This window comes from Mastacembelus armatus, chromosome 22, assembly GCF_900324485.2.
Source record: "Mastacembelus armatus chromosome 22, fMasArm1.2, whole genome shotgun sequence".
Lineage (NCBI taxonomy): Eukaryota > Metazoa > Chordata > Actinopteri > Synbranchiformes > Mastacembelidae > Mastacembelus > Mastacembelus armatus.
The window spans coordinates 3,578,550-3,591,218 of record NC_046654.1 but is presented as its reverse complement, the minus strand read 5'-3'; the positions used below and the strand labels follow the sequence as shown (position 1 = coordinate 3,591,218).

The window sequence follows — 12,669 nt, the reverse complement described above, 5'->3', positions numbered from 1 at the left end:
GCTCATTATGTTTATGTTATTGGGCCTGGCAGCGCTGTCTGAGCAGTGCCGGCTCCCTGTGCTTTCAGAGTAAGAGTCATGATGAAGAGCAGTTCCAATGCAGGTCTTCATCGGTGACGAGCACATCACTTCAAACACTCCTCCGCTGCTCTGTGGTGCCTCTTGTTTTCTTATTTCCTTTCTGTGTTGGTGCAGGTTTTACCAACACACATGCTGATAAATGCACACACAAGCCATCCATCATCAGTCTCGTTTGGCTGTTTGTGGTATCAGTGAACTATGAATTTAAACTTTGGCAGCTGCAAAGGAGCTGAGCTAAATGTCTAAAATGTAACGTGATGTTGAGAAATGCAGGTATGCTTACATACATTAGCATATTAACCAAAAATAATCACAAGAACAATGACATAATCTTGCTTTAAATTAAGATTTTGTATTTTTGGTTAAAGAAAAATCTGTGAATTTCCTGTTTCTCGCAATACAAAGTAGTTTCAGTTTCTGTTCCACAGTAAATGATTTCAGCCGTAAGCTCACTTTAAAGCTGCAGTGTGTAAAATGTGAAAGATTTAGCAGGATCTAGGGCAGAATTCAACATTTTGAGCATCTCTCACACCCCAACCCTTCAGTTTCCAGCTGTGAGGGAGGGCACAGTGGCTCTTACCTAGAGCCAGTATTTGGTTTGTCCATCCTTTTTAATCCAATCAGAAAAGTGAAACTGAAAAATAAAAGCATACAGTGCAAACACACAAACACCATCCTTCATTTCTTGAGGTTTCTGCATCAGGACTGTTAAGCTCACTGCACTGAACACAAGTCAGGGTCGTTGCAGACAGAGCAGGTGTAGACGAAACTATGGAAGAGAGAGATATCTGTTCAGACGGAAGAAGAGATGAAGATCGGTAACGACAGCTGGAGCTCAGGAGGACACATGCCAATGGCAGGTTTAGTCTGATCAGATCAAAACAGCTGCTGTGTTTGGGTCATACACTGACAGGGCAAGGAAAGTGAAGCCCTGTGTGTTTTCTTCTGTCAGGAGCACAGAGCTTTGTTAGATACTGTACCTCTGGAACCCTGCAGTTATTGTGTTTTCTGTCTTTACATAGCGTAACATGGTGACACACCTCTAAACCTTTTTCCTTGTTGAAATATTTGCGTATATTTATAACCCAAACTGATTAAAGTGATACTAGAAGCATGACAACACAACTGTGCTGCTAATGAAAGCACAGACAATGTTGACAATGGGTAATACAAGATACATCTACTTGGCTTTTTTAATGCAGGAGGTAATAAATGTTTGATCAAGGGTTATAAATGTTTGATCTATATATGATGAGGAGGTAATGGAAAAGCTTTTCTGTATTATTTCCCATGCAGAATCATCTTTTATGAATGTGCTCGTGCTGATGAAATCTCTTTGATTCAAAATTAGGAAAGATGCAAGCCAGTGTTTAGCAGAGGCGTTACATATATTCTCCTGTTGCCACAGTAGGTGCTTCAGGATCTCAGCGATGTGAATGATATGATAATTTCTTACTTTTCATATCTAATGTGGCGATTATATTGTTGTTCATAACCGCTGATGTGGGGTTGATTGGGTTTGTTTTTCTCCTTATTAAAGCCGGAGTGGAGGAGCAAAATTAATGAATATTCTATGAGAGGCTTTGTTTTGTTTGGCTTTTCTTCATATGCAACAGCCTTGCTCCATTTTCCTCACAGCTTTTCCACCAACAGGACTTTGCAGCATAAAACTGAACTCTTACTTCACCTATTATTTCTCTATTATGGAAGATCAAACTAGGAACATGAAAATAATTGTCAGATCTTATTTTCCCTCTCTGATCTTTTTATTTATTGCATGCAGTTGCATCAGTTATCGCAGCGTTTCTGGATTTGTTCATGCACTGGGATGTTGGTTTGAGACCTGGCAGATGTGAGCCAGGCAAAGACTGGCAGCTCTGACTTTGGACAGTGTGTGAGTAATGAAAGCAATCAAGCCAACAGTCACCCTGACCTGTCAGTCTGGAGTTGTTTACTGCCAGCTCCAGCAATGCCCTTCTCTAACTTATACTGAAGTGGTCAATACCATTAGCACCTCTGGTGAGGTGGCCAGAGAGCCACTCCACTACTGCTGCTGCTGCTGCAACACAACACTGCAAGTTTGTCAACTACAGTGCAGGATTTTATTTTAGTGACTCTGGTGCTGTTGGTGTTCATGCCAGGCATGCAGAGTTTTTACACAAACTGTGTGACAATGAGCCAATATTTTTAGCTACTGTATATTGTTGTAATTATTATTTCTACATTTGGAACTGTCTTTCTTGATTGGATTCATTTTAATTTTGGATATTTATTTACTCTGCGCACCAAGGGATTAACGAATGGTGAACCAATAGAAAAAACAAATAACTCAGCTCTCTGGTGCAAACAGGCTTTGCTGTAGTGTATTATGGACTGAGAATGTAATCTATTCCAAGAATGATTAAAATGCAGCTAAAGTGCAGAATTTTGTGACATTTAACACCGACAGTTGATCTTTGTAATAACTGAACTAAGCACAATCAGAGACTGCAGAGCGGCTCATATGCAGGTATTTTCTTAGGCGTTTTAAACTGGAATGAGAACTTGAGAGGTATCGGACATTCAAATGAAGGAAGCAGACTGGTGCAATCATTAGCCTAAATAATTCGCTGTGATTTGGTGTGATTTGGAAAAACTCTTATCGTGGCTCCATCCAGTGAACAAGCAGCTCATGAGGCCTCCAACTTTTGTTTATAAGCCACCTAAGGTAAACTCCATAGCCATCTTAGTGTTCTGGGCTCGTTGTAGTCCTACATACTGACACAGAAATCCCAAAATCAAGAGGACCTCAAATACTGGTTTGTTACAGTAAAGCACAAGACGGTAGACTAGAACATTTCATACATAAATTTAATGCAGGATGGCACAGTAAGAATTCATCCTTGAACCAGAACCAGAGAATCAAAGTTCATGTTTGTATGTCGGCAAGTATCTATCCCACTGAGGTGCCATCAGTGAGTTACTGTACCCTGCAGGGGTGTTGCTTTGAATCTGACTGTGACCTCTGGCTTTTGGACAAAACACAAATTACCCTGCACAGAAATCAGCCAATACAAAGTTATTCAATAGCTGGGTGACAGAGACCAGCGTGGTTTGTTATCATTGATAAAATGTCCAAACTTGTGAAAGAGCACCACAAAATATTCCCAGCCAGTATTCACTCTACAAAGATATATCAGGCAAAATCTGAACAAATCCCCACATTTGAGAAGCTGAACCTATCTCATGTTTGGCATTTATGCTTGATATAGGACCAGCCAGTCAATCGATTGATCAGCTAATCCCTTTAGCATTATTATTAGCCGTGTTAATCAAAATATGCTGAAGGCCATTTTGTTATGGGTTAGGGACCTTAAACAGTAGAACACAATAAATAAATGATGAGCATTGGAAAGTATTTTTCCTGAGGGGGGAAACTGTCATGGTAAGGTCTAGAGTACGCACACTGGTGCAGAAAAAAGTGATAATGGACAGGTTGGAGGACAGAATAAGATTCTGTAAAGTGTCTGAAGAAAAATCAGGAGATGAGTGGAGGGGATGGATGGGGGGCGTAGTATATTGGGTAGGCTTGGAAAAGCGTGGGACCTTCAAATGACATTACAAAAAGTGTGCTACAAAGCAGTCGCTGGCAGTGTCATCACTCATGGTACGGTGGTGTGTTAACATTGTGTTGTCCTGCACTTGGCCGTGTGTATAAAACTGCAGAACTGAGGAGGAGCAGTAAAGAATACTCATGCATGAGTGTGTTTCTGTGCATATGCTGCAAATATTTTGTCATCACATACATGTGTCAGTGTGTTTGTGCATGAATACGTGCATGGTTGTAGGTTTAATGCCCCACTCCCCCTGCAGGAATCCATCACTCACCCTGCTGCTTTCCATTCAGATCATGACTAGTGCGGGGAAATGTGCCACCCGTCTGCCTCCTCGCCCAGAGAGGCCTCTCAGGGCACTTCACGGGCTGTTGTTTGAGTGTAGCCGGGTCCTTCTCCCCAGCCACTCCATCTGTCACACATACACACACACTCACACTCATTTTCATTACCTCCAAATGATGAGTGAGTGAAGGATACTAAAGCTAAACTGAACTCCTCTATTAGCACCTCATCCAGAGCACATGAAGTTTGAATTGACCACTTTACAACTTTACTGTAAGAAAATGAAATAATTTCGATGATGTCTTCATTATGCTGTAGAACATCTTCATGCTGAGTAAAAATAGCTATTCTGTATGATCAGGTTTGGGAAATTGTAAATGGAACAAGACCAAAATTACTTTGCAGGAAATTAGATTGGCCTTCAATCAGTCTGAGCCGCAAATGAAATCGGGCGCTCGCTTAAAATTTTAAATACAGAGCCGCTCATGGTCGTCACCATCTCACCTAACAGCCAGGGTTTACTGATTGGTCCAGCTTCCCGATGCCTGCTGCAATCTAATAATAATATCTGGTAGGGAAAACAGTAGCTGTAAAGTTTTGTGAGGGCTCGTGGTAAGTGTAGAAGTAGCAGCAGTATTTAATTATGAAATTTTAATTACCAGCTAATTGTCATTAAAAAGTCATTTGTAGTAAATTTATTTGTGCCTAAAAGCCTGAAGTAAAAGCAGCTTTGCATCTAGTTATTCAAATGTGTCTAGACAAATTTTTTCCAGATTCATTGAATTTTCCTTAGCATTCATTGAAGCAAAAAATTTTAAGCTGTCAAAACTCAGAACACAGTGTAGGCAAAATATAATATTAATGCTTTACGGAATGTGTTTGTTCTTGTGCAGTTCTTACCCAGTCAGCTCTATAAAAGTTATTCACCCTGCTTCAGGAGAAACATTTTCTCACAGCCTGTAAACATGTGCCCAGTTTGGAAACCAAATGATCAGTTCAAATTATTTCTGTCTCTATCACTGACAACCTGTTGCTGATTTAAAATGGCCTGTGATCCAGTATATGTGGGATATGTAAATGTAATTCTGAGCTTTTTAGTATGTTTGTACTCAGGGGAGTGATTGCTTTTATTCACTGCATGCAAAGGCAAGAGTGTGTGTATATTAGTGGACGAGTGCTCACACCACAGTACTGCAGTATTAAATATTGATCACATTTTAACGGAGCATCCCTTTGAGGTTTGGTTTATTATCGGAGTAGGTTCCTGTGCACCTCCAGGTCTTCAGCTTATGAATAATGTCCATCTTTCTCACAGTGATAGAACCAGGCCTGGACTTAGACACCCACTTTATATGTTATCACACCATTCAGTGGTTATTGTAAGTTATCAGGACTATAGATGTGGGTTAGTAGGGCCCTACTCCACCTTCTAGTCAGCTCAGTCTGGATTTTAGTCATTGTGGCACCATAGAAAACACAGAGCATATAAGGCTTAAACACAAAAACTGCCTGTTTTAGAAAAAGATTGTCGTTTGTGTTTGCTATAATTGAATTAAGTCAATGATATATGTGCCCTGTATCTAACTTAGAATAAGACCTCGAGGGCCTTTGTCTTCATGGTAACAGTCATAAACACATGGTTACGATCGTGGAGCCATCACATTTTTATTTCCTTTATCATATTGGAACAAAAACTACTTTATTAGGTTTAGAAACTGCTTGTGGTTTGAGTAAAATAACTCCTCTGTGTCTCCTGTGACTTGTTACTATAACACTTTACTGTTGGTTGTAATAACCTGCTGACTGACCTGCTGGTCTCAAATAGTACACGTATTGATGGCATGCACCTTCTGGTAGGTGCAGTTTGCCCCCACTAAAGCATAATTATAGGTGTGATAACAAACGCTAACTGCCCTTTAATGGGCTGATAACATTCAGATCGGCTGGCAAATCAGCTCATTCTGTTCTTTAGGTCGGGGTCGCATGCTGCATAAATCTCTGTGACTCAAAGAGACTTTCACGAACCTGCCCTTTGTGTTGCTTTAAAAGTCAAGCGTATCATCCCTTTGTTAGCACTCAACCTGAAATTGACCTCAAATGAATCTCTTCCTTTCAGTGTTGTCTCCGTGTCAAGCAAAAGTGTTATTTGCTTCCTCTGAACAGTGAAATGGAAAGCTAGAGGCTGGATTAGCACCATGGGAAATGAAAGGCTTCCTCCACCACTGTAAATAGCTCCACTCTGCAGTGCGTCATCTTAATACCATAAATATGTGCCATGCATGTAAAATACTATTATATTAATCAATACTGACCTACAGTCCTGCAGCTGACTTTTTTACTCATTCAGCTGGTTAGCAATTCTTACAAAGGTTCCTAGAAGCCACATGGTCATTTGGTGCAAATAACTGACTTTCATTCAGTTTATGTAAATAAATTGCAGGTGTAATTTAGAACAGTGGTTCCCAACCCTGTAAATCCAGTACTTCTGTACAATTACTCAATATTGATTTGCAGAACTGACCTAATCTAACTAAACAATGAAATGTTTATAGCTGTAATGATTTAATCAATTGGTTGATCAATTTGTCTCATATGTGAAAGTTTTGTATCACTTTGGGTTTTGGACTTCCCTCTGAGAAGTCGTGATGGGCTTTTCATTTCTTTTAAAATAGTTTATAGATTTAATTAATCGACTGATTTAGAAAACAGCGTTAAATATAGCTCTGACAATTACATCGGTATATAGAGATCTTTTCCATCCAGATTATGAGCTTCAGGCTGTGTGGGGTCGAACACAGTCTCTCCCTGGTTGCTCCTCAGGGGACCTCAAGTCTGTTCAAGGGGCTGAAGTGCTCCGTCCTGGGTTGGAGGAACTCTAAATTACTGGTATTGAATCAATTAGCTGCCTAATTAGGCTGAGATAAAGACCTCATTTCCTTATCACCAGCCGCACCAGTCATTACAGATTGCACTGGGGATCTCCCAGTGGAGGTGCGAGTAGGTCAGGATGAAGCTGCTGATGGTTTCACAGTAATCCAAAGAGGATGGGGTGTGAGTGCACCAGGAGCACCCACTGTAAAATATGATCTAAGAAGTTAGTGCAATAAACTAAACTTTTATTAATTTAATGTAGATTTTTTTTTTTTTTTTTTTTGGTTTTATCATTTTTTAGTTATATTAAACTAAAATGCCTGATTCTTAATTATCAGCCCACTTCAGGTTCAATTTATTAAATTAAGTTTCTAAAGAAATGTGATTAATATATTAGCAGATTTCCCAGCATGCAGTGAGAGTTAAATCTATCTAAATCCCCCTTTTTTCTGTGGTTTGAAGAAAACATACACACTTTTGTGTATGTGACATGGTAGTTTCCATAAATTATCATGTAAAAACAACTCATGAGACAATTTCACAAGCTTCTCCTTCAACTAATTATTGAACTTTAGTTTAGTTAAATCACATTTTGATGCAAGTTGAACCAGCTTAAAATATTTGATACATCGACTGAGGAAACTACATTTATTCTCTGTCCTTTACTGCTTTTTAATTTTGGGCTCATTCAGATTAAAGGATGAAACCTTCAGTAGTATCCTTGTACTGAATAGGTGTGTGTGTGGAGGGGATTACACTTCTATTTACTTGATTGTACAGTGGAACAACCCATAATAATACCAGCATGTAAGGACACATCTGTTAACCTCCGTCCCCTGGGAAAGGTAGTGGATTTAGTATTTGTACCACTTGAACAGAGAAACAGAACAAGCCGATGTGATCCTCACACTGAGTGACAGGAAGTCATCATCTGGAAATCTATGAATTAGATGTCATTCGCTGCTCAAATAACATGTTTTACATTTTTCTCAATTAAGCTGTGTTCAGCGCTGGCCTAATGTGTTGTTAAATGAGGGCTTACGCCACCAAATGCATCATTACACAACAGAACAACCCACACAGCAATCTATTATTACCTAATGATACAGAGGAGCCGTCGATCTGCTAATACCTGTCGTTTTAGCGGTCTCCCGACGCTTCTGCCATCCGTTTTCCAGAGGCTCGTCGAGCTCTGCCCTTGTTGCAGCTCCTGACAGCAAAGGCAGCGAGACATTAATGATTGAGCGATAGGGAACAGCTGTGGCTCCCTGCAGGAGGAGAAACCTCACCACCTGTTGCCAGGTGATTCAGGGACGTGACCCTAAGACCTCGGTCTGTTTTTTAGCCAGAGCTTAGTTGAGAGAGATTGAAGACTTCAGAAGATTTATGGAAAGTTAGCCAATGGTTATGCTACAAATAATCAAATCCAAAATCATTTTCCTCACATGTGACAATTTCGTTCTACATGGTGTAATATACTGAGGTTTAAAGGCAGCTTGGACTTACTTCAACCAATAGTTGGGCAGGGTTGTATACCGAGGGAAGCGAGAAATTGCTCTACGTTGTCTTTGTCACCCAGTTCAGGAATTCCATGGATGCAGAATTCCTTCTCTGTCAACGGGCCTCCGGGTCTGTTAGTTGGGCTTGGATCGAGTCATAATTTTGGCACATTTGACAGCTTGGTTGTCTACATCATTACAGATGTGATCAGTATTTTGGGCAGATGTTTCAATTCAGTAAAAAAAAAAAAAGAAACAGAGGCACATACCATAAAATTATATTAAAACAATTTAGAGGAGGCTGGTGGTCTGCATATGTCTTCTGATTATTATCTAGGCTCAAATTGTGGACAGATATGAATTAACATGAGCAGTACTTCATTTAAATGAGCCGCAATCTGATTTACACATTAAGGTCTGTGCTGGGTAGGAAGCCTTTCAGTTACTCTTTTTTGAACACTACACGACTGGTACAAAACAGTAACACAATACACTTGAGTGCAGTGTGGAAATAGCTCTTTTGAGTCAAATAGCTTCAGTGGAAATACATTTCACTGCTTTGAGTATTGTGTTGCATTACCTTACTCTTTCCCTAAATCACTTCTTTGGGCAATAAGAGCAGGTTCACCGAACATCTCGGATGGGCTATTTTCACTTGTCTTAATTGTGTTACGTATTGTACACCTGCTTCACGAACATGCAGCAGTTTCCATGTGTTTGCTCCCTGGCTAAAATCTGTTAAATCCCCTCTCTGCTTTCAGCTAAGTCTCTGGGTTTATTCTTGGCTTATTTTCAAGGTTCGCTTTGAATACAGATGACACAATTAATATTGAAATCTGAGAGGGATTACCTTAATATGTCAAGAGACTTCCAAAATTAGAATGGTGTGACGCTTACACTATTCCCCATGCAAGAAATGGATTTAAGTAAAGATTATTATGTAATTGTAAAATGCATCCCAGGTGCTGTGCGTCACCCGTGACCTGCAAGATTCAGGATTCAGTGAGCCTGAGATATGGATACAGGTTTGTTTGGGTCTGTGTCCCTGTGCGCCTCTTTTTGCTGTTCCCATAGGGAACATGTGTAAATATCTACAGAAGGATCTTGCCACAAACACATCTGACCTCTCCTGTATGCTTTTCTTTCCCTCTTATCTTTCTCGTTCCAGTTAAAGCTTACATGTTGCACTGGGCTTAGAAATGGTGGTCAGGGATATAGGCAGATGGGTGCTCACCTCCCAGCCTGCTCCATCAGCCATGGCACAAATGTCACGACTCAGAGGGCCTTCGGTTGCCTCTGCACAGAGAGAATTCACACTGGCACGGATGAATAGATTTAATTCAAATGGGAGCCCAGTGCTATTCATGCATTTGTAGACCCTGACTTCATTAAAGCTTCGCTTCTTTCTGTGGGGTCACAAGGAGGAATGTCAGAGACAAAGTTGTAACATGATAATGAAAGTTATGAAGAGTTATTGCACTTTCTACATTAGTGGTCTTCCTTTGATTGAAAAATAGTCATTTAAAGTTGGAAACTTGAGTTATTAAAGTTGTAATTCTTGAGATTTCAGTCCTGCTTGATTTGGCGATACCCTGGTTGCTGGTGGTAAAACAGAGTGCAGTTTAAAAAGTGCAGATCCCAGGATTTTTCAGCCAAGCAAACTCAGTTTGGAGGTGTGCACCATGAAACCTGCAGCTCTTCATGCAGCAGCTCAATGTGCCTCCTCCTCGTTCCATTAAAACACTTCCTGAATGTGACGCTAACCAGGATCCTTTCTATCAACAAAAGCACCTGTGGAAAACGTTAAATTTACATTAGCAGTAGCTTAAAGCTATTCCATTTTTGTCTGTTAGACCATACATGTCTGCTCTGTAAACCACTTGGCATTAATTCACTCCAATACCTTCAGATCTTTACAGCTGCTCAAACTAAAAACAGACTGAACAGCAGCTCACATTAGCTTCCTCCTTATCTGACTTACTGACATGAACGAGGAGCCACCAAACAAACATGGGTGATATATCAGTTAAAATTACACTTGATTACCTGCTTGCCTCAGTTCCCATGAATCCCTTGTGTGTGAAGGCAGATTGAATTCCATTTCATGACTCCATCACTAGCAATGGAAACTACCACAAAGTGGGATAATTACTGAATCAGAAAGCCTGAGCCCAAACCTCACAGACAGTGTGGACCACAGATAAGATAATAATCTGGGTTTGATTTTCCTAACATGAGAAATATTTTTTTGATTGCTTAGAACCTCATCAGTTGTCAGTGGTGTGTGGTGGTTTAATGCCGGCAAATCATCAGGAATAGTTGTCACTTTTTTAAAAGGCAGATGTCTTGTTTTGCAGTATCATTCCAATACAGAGAACAAGTACGTGATGTTTTTCCCCTTTGCTAGCACTGAGCTATCTGTCAAAGCAGCATTGATTGTATCAAACATGCAATTAAATGGAAATTCAGTGATGCAGTGTTATTGTGTGAAGCACTGAACAGTCTCTTTAATTATCCCTGATTGTGATTATAACCTTGCATATTTTCATTGTGCATCTTTCACCACGTACATTGTTTGCCCAACTTTCCATGAATTAAGACAATGGTGGGACTGTAGTGTATACTGACGGTGCCGCCTCCTAAAAGTGAAGGTCATAGCTGGATTCCTCTGATTACTGTAGTGTTGTGCAGTAGTTAGTGTAGCACGTGAGACGACGTATTGGTGATTTACTGTCTTTACTCCTTCTTCAAGGACAGAGCCCTGAAGTACCGTCGGGCTACTTCAGCCATCAGTGCTGCTGCTGCATCCTTATCCACATTTACTCAGCATCATGCTCGGCAGATAGTGGGCTTACAGGTCCAGTCACACACAGAAGGTTGGCGTATTGTTGCCAATTAGATTCATCCCTCTGAATCACCACGATGCTGCTTTTAAACAAATACGTTTCGTTTTGTCAGCCTGATGTGATTTATGTTGCAATCTCTTCCCTCCCCAGATTGGGGTCGCAGTTGAAGGACGGTGCCCGTCATTTAACAAATGACACAAACATTTACGTCAAAACACCCCTCACACCTTGAGTGCATCTCTCTGCTGCCTGTGGCCTCGCTGCGGAAGCAGAGTCACAGCGAGATTGTTGTCTAGTAACGGTTACCATGGATGCCACACTGTCAGGGGCTGAGGTGTAATGGATTTAAATTGAACTGTTGAGTTTCAGCCTGGGAGAGGCAGAGAGGGAACGTGGGGAAGGAGGGCAGCTGCAGAGACAGTGGGGAAGATGGAGCGACAGAAATAGTCTGAGCATAAAAAAGGTGGAGAGAGACAGTCAACCAAAAAGACACTGAGCCACACATACTGTAGAGGAGGGAGAGGTGGGGAGTCGCTCTGAAAGCCCTCACCATCTGTGATGAGGAGCTGGAAGAGCAGTAATTGTTCCTGAGAAGTGTGTGGGGGCTGTTCTCAGCACGGAGATATGGATGAGCCGCGTTGCTACCTGCCATGCGGTTGGCGTGGCACAGTGTCAGGCCTGTCTTAACGCAGAGCTGAGGGCCAGCAGGGGCACCGACCTTCTATCTGGGTTCTCATTAATGTCGGTGTCAGTGGTGACCTTCTCAAAACCCCCTGAGAACAACCTCGCTCTACATTGACACACCTCTCGCTCGAAAGAGGGGAGAGTCCTGCACTGTGCATCTTTCTTACAGCAGAGAAGGTCCATCACTCTCACACTCGATGGCTCCCAGAGTTGATTTGATTTATTTTGTCCAGAATAGTTTATTTCTGGGTGGCTCAGCAGTCACCTCAGAGGTGTGAATACGACGGCGTTTGGCCGTTTGTCCATGCTGCTGCGAACAGCCATGGGTTTGACTGAAGAGGCCTGCTAGGCCTCGGTTTGAAGTGGCTCTCAACATTTCTTGTTGGAAAATCACTACGCTCTGTGAAAGTAAAGCTGTCCTGATCACTTGTGACATTACACTGGAGTACATACATGCCTCATTTCCCATTAATCCTGTGAGTGAAAACAGTTTAGATCCAGCAATAGAACAGTCGCTAACAATGAAAACTACTGTACAGAGAGGTAATTACAGAATGTAAATCCAGACCTAACCCTAAAATTACAGATAATTGGCAAAAAGGAGGTTTGATTTAATGAAAACCTTAAGGATTATAACGGCAACGTTCAGAAAATGTTTCCAACAAAAATCGATAACCGCAGTGATTTTACATTTCACGTTGTTTATGTTGTCACTGTGCTTCTAGCATTATCTCGGTTTTCACATTTCTGCTTTTATATTTGCAGACATTCATGATCACAGATGATGAGTCTTAATGACTTTTTCCCAAC

At 41.0% G+C, this 12,669-nt stretch overlaps 1 protein-coding gene across 4 annotated transcripts in view; it reads left to right on the top strand.

The window, feature by feature from the left end:
• Positions 1-12,669, top strand: part of slc8a3 (solute carrier family 8 member 3) — a 95,099-nt gene that overhangs the window by 61,874 nt on the left and 20,556 nt on the right. The window lies entirely within an intron of this gene.